This window comes from Apodemus sylvaticus, chromosome 9, assembly GCF_947179515.1.
Source record: "Apodemus sylvaticus chromosome 9, mApoSyl1.1, whole genome shotgun sequence".
NCBI lineage: Eukaryota > Metazoa > Chordata > Mammalia > Rodentia > Muridae > Apodemus > Apodemus sylvaticus.
Window position 1 is genome coordinate 40,343,050 of NC_067480.1, and position 12,173 is coordinate 40,355,222.

Sequence of the window (12,173 nt, forward strand, 5' to 3'; positions counted from 1 at the left end):
CACACATACTCACACATGTACATGCACATTGTACATGTATATACACACACGTACACACACATGCACACCCATATTCACATATGCACATGCTCATACACTACACACATGCATGATGAATACATACATACACACACACATACGCACACAGAGCATATTCTTTTTATCCTCACCTCTCCACATTCTTTGTTTTTAAGATAGAGTCTCCTATAGTCCAGGCTAGCCTGCAACTCACCATGTAGCCAAGAATGATCGTGATTCCTGATCTTCCTTGCTCCACTACTCAAATGCTGGGTTTAAAGGCAAGCACCACCACACCTGGTTTTACTCTGCAAACACAATAGCCCACCAAAAACCCTGATTCTTGTTGTTGTTGTTGTTGTTGTTGTTGTTGTTTTTAGTTTTTCGAGACAGGGTTTCTCTATATAACCCTGGCTGTCCTAGAACTCACTCTGTAGACCAGGCTAGCCTTAAACTGCCCCTGCCTCCCAAGTGCTGGGATTAAAGGCATCCACCACCACTACCCGGCAATCCTCTGCTTCTTTCCTTACTGTTTTCTCTTAGCAATATCTCCTGGAGATTATTTTATAAGTGTCTATACAAAAAAAGAACTTCCTCATGATTTATAGCTAGGAAGATCCCATGAAATACCATAGTGGATTTAATCCAATACCCTATCAGAAAACTTTAAGGGTACCTCTAATCATTTGTTTCTATAAGCATTATATTAACAAATGATTTATCATAAATAAATATTACCTCATTGTATTACTATAATTGTATATATGTGCACACACAAATAAGAATAAATGCTAGAATTTGAATTGCAGGGTCAAATAGTTTACGCTAAAATGAAGTTTTCAATTGTAAAATATATTTCATGGGAAGAGATTAAAGGTAGCTCTGGTTAGGTGTGCAACCCATCGGCTGAGTCCTGCTGGTATTTGTACCTCTTTCACTACACGATAAGTGCATCGGGAGTATATTTACTTACTAGTACATCCTTGGTATCTCGCATCGTATAATAATAAATAGCTGCTGATGGGAAGAAAGGAAGAGTTACCTCACAAGTAGACTAAGGCCTGGAGACTATGACCTTAGATGGGTCTTGAGCACCCTAAAGCTCTGATTCAATGATCTTATCGAATGAGAAATCATCAGAGGGGCTAGAAAGATGGCTCAGAAGTGAAAAGAACGCGACTTGGCTTCCTAGTACCCACCTGGCGGCTCATAACCAGCTGTGACTGGAGTTCCAAGGGACCTGAGGCCTTCTGACCTCCCCAGGCACCAGACAGGCATGTGGTGCATAGACACACAGTAAGCATGCCGTTCCCCCAAACCCACATGGTAGATGGAGAAAACACACACTCACAGACAACACGCACATTCACACACAACACACGTGCCCACATGCAACCACAGTGACAGTATTCGTATGCCCCCTCCCCCACACACACACAAAAAGTTTTTAAAATGTAATAAAAATTATTTAATTTTTTTTGTTTTGTTTTTTGGATTTGGTTTTTTTGAGACAGGGTTTCTCTGTATAGCCCTGGCTGTCCTGGAGCTCACTCTGTAGACCAGGCTGGCCTCAAACTCAGAAATCCTCCTGCCTCTGCCTCCCAGAGTGTTGGGATTACAGGCGTGTGCCGCCACCACCACCATCACCCGGTTAAAATTTTTAAACAAGGAATCATCAGGCTCTTAGAAAGCATCCAATGTCTACCAGAAGGAAAAATAGAAAAAGTAAGTCCACCCTAGTGTTGGGCCATAAGACCGTGAGGGCACCTGGTTCAGAAAAAAGCAGACTTGTGAGGTGCACTGCCCTACTCAGGCTGGGTAAGGACCGGATGGTGGGATTCAGCTCTTCTCCACTCCAAGAAAGGGAAAGGCTGAGCTGTCATAGGAAAGGATGCTCCATCAGGGAGAAGACAGCCAACCCTGGGGCCCCATCTCAGCGTTACCTCGCTCTCCATCTGCTCTTCAGTCTGACAGAACCAGTTAACAAATACCTATCTTTCTTCCTCACTCGGAGGCAGGCAGAGGTAGATGCAGCTGGAATGGCGGCAGGAGAGCCAGGAGGCAGGCTTTCTGCATTCTGGTTCAGGAGAAGGAGCAGAAAGGAAGGGAGAGGGTGGAAGAGAAGGGGGCAGGAAAGGAAGGTGTGTGCGTGTGAAGACGTGCGGGGACACCTTTCTTCCAGACTATAGAAAAGCGGGCCTAAATCCCCAGAGCCTCCTCACAGCAAAGGAACACCTCTAGAGAGGACCACAGAGGCACAAGAGGCTGCCCCCAGGGAAGCTGTAGACACAGAGTCTGTGGGCAGGCAGACCAGAGAGGCCTTTCGGCTATGGTTTGCCCTGGTATGTGAAAAATGTGTCCACTTAGATTGTTGGCAAACATTTTAGAGGCAAAATGGAATTTATTAACAGAAAATATTTGTGAAGGATTGTTCTCCCCCCTGCACACACCCCTTTCTTCTTTTCTGTCTCTTTTCTTTCATCTCCTTCCCACAGCGAGGACTTCATTAAGAAGGTTCTTTCATCGTCTCAGGCAGCTCGGGTCATTAAGCCTGGCTTGAAAGAAGTGGGAGATGGCTTGAGGGAGGGTGCTGGAGTCTCACTTCTGAGTGAGTGTGCCGCTCCCCACCAGTCTCACTTCTGAACATGAGTGTCAACTTCCTGCTTAGGTGGGGTGTGGGGAAACCTAGAGAGAAAGGGAATTGTCTTCCTAGCAGAATAACCTAGAGAGAAGGGGAATTCATGCTGTTCACCGTGTGGGTGTTGGGGATACCGTTCAGGCCCACAGACCTGGGTCTGAATCGACCAACCACTGTTCGTCAGAAGCGTGACTTTCATCCTTTCCACCTTTCCTGTCCGTAGGAGTCAAGTGTAAGGGTAGGATGCAGATGCGGCGAAGTATACTCAGTCTAGTATAGGTTCTGTCCCAGATAAAATGTCAGTGACTCTCAGTCCTGCTCCTTCTGCTGTAAGACAAAGCCTGGTGATCAACCACTCAGTAGTTTCGAATCTAGGGATTAAAATGAGGCTGTTTGGAGCATCAATTAGTAAAGGGGAAGGGAAGCCCAGCATCTGTGAGGCCTATAGTTAAGCAAAAATAGATGTTGTCCCCTGGGGTTTACTGAGGATCGAATGTTCTCTATGTGGAACCAAGGTGAACTTATTTAACCTTCTTCACTACTCTTCTGCTGCCATCCCTACTATTAGGGACAAAACTAGAAGGTGCCTGGACTGGTACTGGACCCACTAGACTTTCTGGATGTTTGAGACTCCTGTACCATTTCACATGAGGGATACAATGGAACTGGTCATTTTTGGAACTGAGTGGGCTTCAGAAACTGGGTTTTCCAAACCGCACTTTGTAGCGGAGAAAAGGCAACCCATGAAGGGAAGGAAGGTCAAGGCATGGCACAGGACAGTGGATCACCCATTTATATAACTGACAGTGGGCACTGGGTCACATTAGGTGCATCCCTGACACGTGGAAATGGGGCAGCTGCCAGAATAAGACTTTAGAAGAAGCCAACGCTTGGCTTTGTGTGGAGATGCAGAGAGAACAGGGCCTAAGGAGTCAGAAAACACTTGCCGTGAGCTGGAGAAACCCGGATACCATTTTCCCCTCTGGACAGCCATATGCACTGGGCGAACACTTGCCTTGGAAAATAACTGCTACCGTGCACCTCGCTAATCTCTGGATCACCTATTCCCTCCTGGCGTGGATACATTTCATCCCATTCAGCAACTCACGTGTTAATGTTTGCTCCCACTGGGCCTCTGGGAGACACTCCTGCAGAATCAGCTATCTATTCAGATCAGTGCAGAACCAGACCCATCCTTACTGTCTTAAACATAGTTTAAATGTTACCCCCAGATGAAGCTGCCCCAGCGGAACGAGGCATGTAAATGGAGCTACATGGGTTCATGTGAGGTGACTTCCCCCAGGAAAATAATCAGGCAAAGAGACCTGAAGGATGGGTGCAGTTTAGTGGCCAGGAGAATGAAGGTTTGGGCAAAAGCTCTGATTAAAGAGAAATCCTCCTGCATCAAACTAGACTTTAAACACAGGGCTCAGATTGATAGGTATGTCCCCCTGCCATCCACTGCCCTCTATGGCCCTTCCCTAATAAGGGACTGTTTGGACAGGTCCAGCACCCACTACCAATAGTTCTTATCTGTCTGATTCTGTGTAGCTCCCGGTGGCCACCCTCTCCTCATCGCGGTAGGGCTATGCTCCAGATACTAGGAGAATGCAGGTCAGAAGAGCTTCATGAGAGCTTCAGATGGACTTCAGATCAACTCAGAACCCCTTACCCAGGAGCAGCCCCAAAGGTCTTTCAGACAGGATCAGCCTGAGACCAGGAAGAGGAGGCCTTTGTGGTATGCCTCCATTCCCGGCAGTCATCTCCTGACTCCTATTCAGACAGAGAAAGAGCCATTTAAGGCAAGGAAGGAGGGAGGAAACGGTCACCACGCCCACGCTCCTCCCTATACTTTGATAGGGAAAGCCTGGGGCCAGACAGGGGCTGATGTTGCTGCCTCTGTAGCTGAACAGGATAGATCTCCCTGTGGGACGCCATTCTTACTAGCTGTCTGACCTTGGGCATGTTAACCAGCTGCTTAAGTCCCATTTTGTCCCATTTATAGCCTAGGGTCATCTTAACTCAGTCCTTGTGAGGATGAAATGTGGTCATAGATGGATGCCATCTCTCCTTGTAACCATTGCTAATTCTCTCTTCTTCCCTCATCTTATTATTCTTCGGTGATGAGACAAATGTCTCATGACGTTAAACTGTTTATCTGCAGAGCTGAAGAGCCCTGTTTGCCATCTACATGTAAACTCCCATGTCTTTTCCAGGTCCCTTCTTCTTCAGACTCTCCATCCCTGTTTCTTTCTTTTTCTTTTTCTTTCTTTCTTTCCTTCCTTCCTTCCTTCCTTCCTTCCTTCCTTCCTTCCTTCCTTCCTTCCTTCCTTTCTTTCTTTCTTTCTTTCTTTCTTTCTTTCTTTCTTTCTTTCTTTCTTTCTTTCTTTCTTTCTTTCTTTCTTCTTCTTCTTCTTCTTCTTCTTCTTCTTCTTCTTCTTCTTCTTCTTCTTCTTTTTTTTTAGACAGGGTTTCTCTGTGTAGCCCTGGCTGTCCAGGAACTCACTCGGTAGACCAGGCTGGCCTTGAACTCAGAAATCTGCCTGCCTCTGCCTCCCGAGTGCTGGGATTACAGGCATGCGCCACCACCACCCGGCTCCATCCCTGTTTCTATCCTGGGAATAAATGTTAAGAGAAGCCCAGATAACAAGGAGAGCCAGCATTCTGAAGGCTGGGTTCTGAAATTCTGTGCTATGTTCACAAGAATCAACATGAGGCAGTTTGACCCAGAGGGTGCATGCCTACAACCTCAGCACTACAGTTACTACGGAAGGCAGGTCCGGTGCCCAAGGCCAACCTGCGTGCACTTCAGAGCAAGAGCTTGCTTCAAGAGCAGGCCTGGGCTGAGGAAGATGCTTGGCATTTGCTGTACCAACTGGTGACTCATGCTACCTCTCACTTGGGTGAGAGAACTGACTGACTCCCAAAGCTGTTCTCTCACTTCCACATGTGTGTCATGACATGTGTGTGCCCAGACTCACACACCTACTACCACAAACACACTGCTACTACTATTACAAATACTATTATGACTAGTAATAATAATGTGTTTATTATCACTAAGTAACTAATAAATTAAAAGCATTAAAACAAAATAGCAAAAACAGTCAAAAATGTAAAGGGTTGAAGAAGTTTACATCTAAGGATGTGACATGCACACATATGTGTATTCTGTGTATAAAATATATATGCATATCATGATCTAAAAACCAAATGAATTCTGCCCATCAAGTAAGTAAATGAGTAAGTTATTTATGCTAGAACATTATAAAGAATTCTATATACGCTAGTGAAGTATAAAGTCCTTACAAATTAGGCTTGGGAGGGTGTTTATTAAGAGAAAGAGACTCAAAATATAAAGCAAGGACCGTGAAAAGTCACAGACGGTACTCACGGCAGGGTCTTAAACACACAGCAGATGTTTGAATACAGATGAAAGGCTGGAAGGAGATCCATGCGAATGTAAAATCTGACAAACCATGAACACTGGCAGTTAGAGCTGTTCAATCTGTGTCCACTGGAGAAAAATTAGAAAATCAAAGAAAGAATTAAAGAGATGAATGGCTAATTTCTAAGTGATACCAATGCACATGCATGTGCACACGTGTGTGAGTACACACGCCGCACTTAGTGATTGTAGCGGTCAGTTCCCTACGACCTTTTGATCACTAGCAATGTCAGCAGACCATCCTCCGCGAACACTCTCAGATTCGGGCGCGCACATACACTCGCCCTGAAATTCCACTTACGTGTGTGATGAGGAGAAGCTTGAAGGAGATTGAGGCTACAATGTCTGAGGTTTCTGCTTTAAAAAAAAAAAATGGACAAGGAAAGCCTTGGAGGAGAGAGCTGTGAGGGAGTAGACTGAGAAGGGGGGTAAGGGGGCTCTTAGCCTTCGCCGCCTTCATTCAGAGGATGGAGAGGTATGTGCATCTGTTTGTCAGAGAAAGATAACCTCACAGGACAGCTGGATTAGAGCTGTTTTAAGGAAATATCAGTACCATTTGTAGTCTTAGAGGAGCCCTAGGTTCTTCCCAGCCTGGAACTCCTGGTTTCTATTACAGTCACAAATCATGCGCAGACCTAGAGATAGATGCAACACCCATCTACTGAGCACATGGATCTGAATCCTGGGCTGGGCAGTGGAATAAGTGAATGGTTTATCTCTGCTCGGTGCCCTGCCAGCTTGGGCACTTGACTGGGGGTGGGGTACAGGACGGCTGCCCTCAGAACTGGCATCCTGATGGCCAAGTGCCTAGCCAGGCCTGTGGACTTGGAGAGTCGGCCCTCTCCACATTGGCCTTTCTTCCCCATGGGCTGCCTTGGCTTTCTCTCGTTGCTGTGGCTAGATTCCAAGAGTGTCTCAAGAGACAGGAAGTGGGAGCTGCCAGTTCTGGAGGCCTGGGTCCAGAGGCTGGCACAGTACCTCTTCTACCGTATTCATTCATCAAGGAGTCTCAAGGCCAGGTTCAAGTGGAACAGAGATGATTGCCACATCTCAGGAAAAGGAGAGTCAAAGAACTGGGGGATTAGATTAACTACTTTTCTAATTGCTGGGACCAGATACCAGAGAAGAGGCTTTGTCAGGAATAAGTCTATTTAAATCACAGTTCAGTGTCAATCCAGTTCGTCCACCCCCTCCCCCCACCGCCACCAGCGGGGAAGCATGGTAACATTATCAGCTCCCGTCTGGTGATAGGAGGTGGCTGGCTCACATCTTGTTGAATCAGAAGGTGGAGAATTAGGGACACTAGTGTTGAGGTGGGCTTTTCTTTGTACCTTTTTACTCAGCTAGAGATCTCAGTGTATGACCCACATTCAAGCCAAGTCTTCCATCTTCAATTAATCCTCCTGGAAAGACCCTTGTAGAGACACTCACCTCACTAATGCCTTATGTTTCTTAATTCAACCAAGTTGACAGAATTCATCATCACAGAAGCTATATTTTCAAAGCGCCTGGAGGTGACAGGTAAGGCCAGCGCTGGGACGTTGTTCTGGGCCAGACTGTTCACACTTTGGTACTTGAGATGAAGAGTTGTGGCAGCAAAACACACCATATCTACCAAGTAGTGGCCTCAGAGTTAGGGGTAGGGAAGAAGTTTGCAGTTTTTTTCCCCTCTGGTCTACCTCCCCAGTCCCTACAGCATGATTTCATCCAGCCGATTTGGCTCCTTCCAGACTCTTCTGAGCCTAAATTCTGAGTAATCCCAGTTCCTGAAGACCCCCAGGCCTGTGTGAGCTAATGGCAACGCCAATCACTTCTTAGAGCTACTTCTGGCTGGGGTCCCAGGACACGGCTCTAAGGACGGAAAGATGTCAGGGCAACTCAGATAGTCATCCTGTTCAGGTCTCCCAACCTTCCTTGTAGGGTACATGTTTACTCAAAAAGCTGTGGATCCTAAGTTGGGAGGCGCCCCAGGAGTGTATGATTCTATAGCCCTTTTATTTTAAGGAGCTGAGCCATGTTTAGCAAGGCAACTACTGAATGGGGCATACTGACTAGTCAAGAAAAATGTCCACCCTTCAGCCACATGCTTGCCCATGTGTTAATTTCTGTTTCTCTTCTTTCTAAGGCTCCAGGAAGGCTGTGGATTCTACAGCCATAGCATACCCACATCTCAGAAGAGAGAGAGAGAGAGAGAGAGAGAGAAATAAGTCTTCTAGGAAAGTCTATCACTTAAGTTCTTCTAGCTTCTGGGCCCTTTGGTTCTCTCTTCCATGAAACCAAAGACCCAACCAATGAAAAGACATGAACTTGAGGCTGAGAACAAAGAGAAAAGTGCCACCTTTAGAAATGCTGAACCTGTATCAGTTCTAATGCAATACCTAGCAACCTTTGTTTTCTAGAGTAAGGGCCCTGGGAAATCTAGGCCAAGGGTTCTCAGAGTGCCTGGGGTGGAATTTCTCCATCACATCATGTCTCTTCCTCTACAACAGAAAGACCAAGAGGTGGGCCCATCACCAGAACTTGCCAGGTAGAGCTTAGGCTTTGGCCTGTCAATCATCAAATTCCAGCATGAAGGGCACAAGCTGCTTAGCTGAGATCACAAACATTAGGCCTTATATTCCCCTTGCTGGCATATAAAACCAAGTAGGAAGAATTGGTGCTTAAGACCAAAATTACCTTCCCTTCTTGTGTTGCAAATCTGAGACAGATATTCCATCTACTTCATAGGAACTTCCACTAGCTCGCTCTCCAGCTATTTTTCCATTTTTTTTTTATTTTCTTCTCTATACATCTTCCTCTCCCATGTCTAATCCCAGCAGCCCTGTGTGCATGCAATCTAATACAACAGGGTTAGAACTACAGTCTAACACCGTGGGAGTCTTTCTTTTGAGCTCATGGGAAATTTCTCATATCTGAAAATCTAAATAAGGCCTATTTATTTATTTATTTATTTATTTTATTTATTTATTTATTGGGGGGGGGGGTAGTTCGAGACAGGGTCTCTCTGTATAGCCCTGGCTGTCCTAGAACTCACTCTGTAAACCAGGCTGGCCTTGAACTCAGAAATCCACCTGCCTCTGCCTCCCAAGTGTTGGGATTAAAGGCGTGCACCACCATTGCCCAGCAGCCTATATATTTATAATACCTAAGTTCTGTTTCTAGAATCTATTTCATGGTCCTATCCGTTTGATTATAATATGATCTCTTGCAAGATTATGCACTGTATTAACTAATTTTCTGCTATGGTAACAAATACCTTAGGTAAATCCACTTATGAAGAGAATTGGGTGAGCTGGGATCACAGTCTTAGAGTTCTCAGCCCATAATCAGTTGGACTAATGCTATGGGGTGAGAGGTGAGGTAGAGGCTATGAAGCTAAGGTAGAGGTAGAGGCTATGAAGCTAAGGTAGAGGTAGAGGCTATGAAGCTAAGTTAGAGGTAGAGGCTATGAAGCTAAGGTAGAGGTAGAGGTAGAGGCTATGAAGCTAAGGTAGAGGTAGAGGCTATGAAGCTAAGGTAGAGGTAGAGGTAGAGGCTATGAAGCTAAGGTAGAGGTAGAGCTATGAAGCTAAGGTAGAGGTAGAGCTATGAAGCTAAGGTAGAGGTAGAGGCTATGAAGCTAAGGAAGATACTTCATAGGAAACTTGGAAGCCAAAGAAAGGGTTGGTAGCCGGGTGGTGGTGGCACACACCTTTAATCCCAGCACTTGGGAGGCAGAGGCAGGTGGATTTCTGAGTTCGAGGCCAGCCAGTTCTACAAAGTGAGTTCCAGGACAGCCAGGGATACACAGAGAAACTCTGTCTTGAAAAAAACAAAAAAACAAACAAAGAAAAAAATTAGTTGGTAACAGAAACCCAATGTCACCTTTAAGGACATGTCTCTAATGTCATCCACTAGATGTCTTGACGGTTTCACCATCTCCCAACAATGTCACAGGATTCAGATTAAGCCTTTAACACATGAACCTTTGGGGAACATTTACCCAAAGTAGTAGGCACCAGTCCTGAGAGACACTCTGCCACCTGTCACTGGCAGCACCTTGCAGCATCAGACATGCCAAGGCTACCTCCTACCAAGCATCACGATAGAAGAACTCCTCTTGCAGAAAAATAAACAGGACATTCTCAAAGAGCCACAAATCGTGCAACTTGCACTAGAGACCATCAATTTGAGATGTGAGCATTCAGGGAGTGCTAAAAGCTAACATAGCCTGCTAAGAGGGCTCAGAGGAGAAAATCACTTGCCCTGTAAGCCTGACAGCCTGAATTTGATTCCCAGAATCCACTTATAGGTCAAAGGAGAAAACTGACTCCACAAAGCTGTCCTCTGACCTCCACACGCATGCCATAGAATATGCTTGCTCAAACATAAACAACACCTCTCTCTCTCTCTCTCTCTCTCTCTCTCTCTCTCTAACACACACACACACATACACTACCCACACATCACACACATACCACATGAAATAAACAATTTAAATAAACACAGCTAATTTTATTCTAACAATGCTCCTAAAAACACCTCCCCTTCACGTGTGTACTGGCTGGTTTTGTGTGTCAACTTGACACAGGCTGGAGTTATCACAAAGAAAGGAGCTTCAGTTGGGGAAGTGCCTCCATGAGATCCAGCTGTGGGGCATTTTCTCAATTAGTGATCAAGATGGAAGGCCCTTTGTGGGTGGTGCCACCTCTGGGCTGGTAGTCTTAGGTTCTATAAAAGAGCAGGCTGAGCAAGCCAGGGGAAGCAAGCCAGTAAATAACACCCCCCCCCCCATGGCTTCTGCATCAGCTCCTGCTTCCTGACCTGCTTGAATTCCAGTCCTGACTTCCTTTGGTGATTAACAGCAGTGTGGAAGTGTAAGCTCAATAAACCCTTTCCTCCCCAACTTGCTTCTTGGTCATGATGTTTGTGCAGGAATAGAAACCCTGACTAAGACAGTATGTCTGACTCAATCAATGCATTTATCTTTTGTTTCAGATTTATTCATTATTATATGTGTAAGTACACTATAGCTGTCTTCAGACACCAGAAGAGAGTGTCAGATTTTGTTATAGATGGTTGTGAGCCACCATGTGGTTGCTGGGATTTGAACTCAGGACCTCTGGAAGAGCAATCAGTGCTCTTAACCACTGAGCCATCTCTCCAGCCCAATCAATGCATTTATAATGACCCTGTAATACCTCTTGGAGCAGAGACACAGACTAGTGAATAACATCAAGCTGCAGTTGTTGCAAACTCTGCTTCCGCCACGTAGCAACAAGGGATACAGGAATACTTTTCTGGGCTTTCCCTTCTTCTGTAAAAGAGACAAAAGCATCCATCCAGCATTGCCACTGTATTGAGAAGACCACAGTGAGCAGAATATAATAAACTACCAAATAGATGCTGTATTGGAACTAAACAACCCAAACCCAGCAAGGGCATATAGGGGACCATTCTGAGTTTATTCATGACTTCCCAGGGAAGATGGACTTCCAGAGCCTGGGAAACTGGAACAGAACTGAAGCTGACATTTCAGGCCCAAAGCCCTGGGGGAGGAAGTAGGCTGACGTGCTTATAGGAGTGCAGGAAGACAAGACAAGACTGGCTTAAGAGGAAAAGTCCCAGAGCAAAACAGTGCAAAATGACATGACAAAGAAGGGACAGGGGAGGGTCAGGGTGTGTGCATGCTCAAAAGCTGGGTAGTGAGGATGCTAGAAAGCAGGGTAGAGTGTGCTGGCCATGATTTCCCTGAACTGTGGCTAGTGGGAGGCCCTGATACTACGAAAGTGGAGTCCTGCGTCTAAAGGACTCCCCTCCCACAAGTCACAAGTCAAGCCAAAGACAGTAGAGGGAGAATCGTGCACAGTGCAGTCAATAGTAAGGCTCATCAAAGGCCAGGTCACGGGATTACAGGGAAAGAGGAATCAAGAATGCTTCCCAGCTTCTGTCAGGGTCGTAAAGGAACAGCACTGGCAGCACTGGACAGTGGCATATTAGAGAGGAAGAGCCTGAAGGAGATATGCGGTCTGTCTGTTTTGGACAAGTTCCTGTTAAGTTGCTGGAACCAGCGTCGTCTGTCGTCTGTGC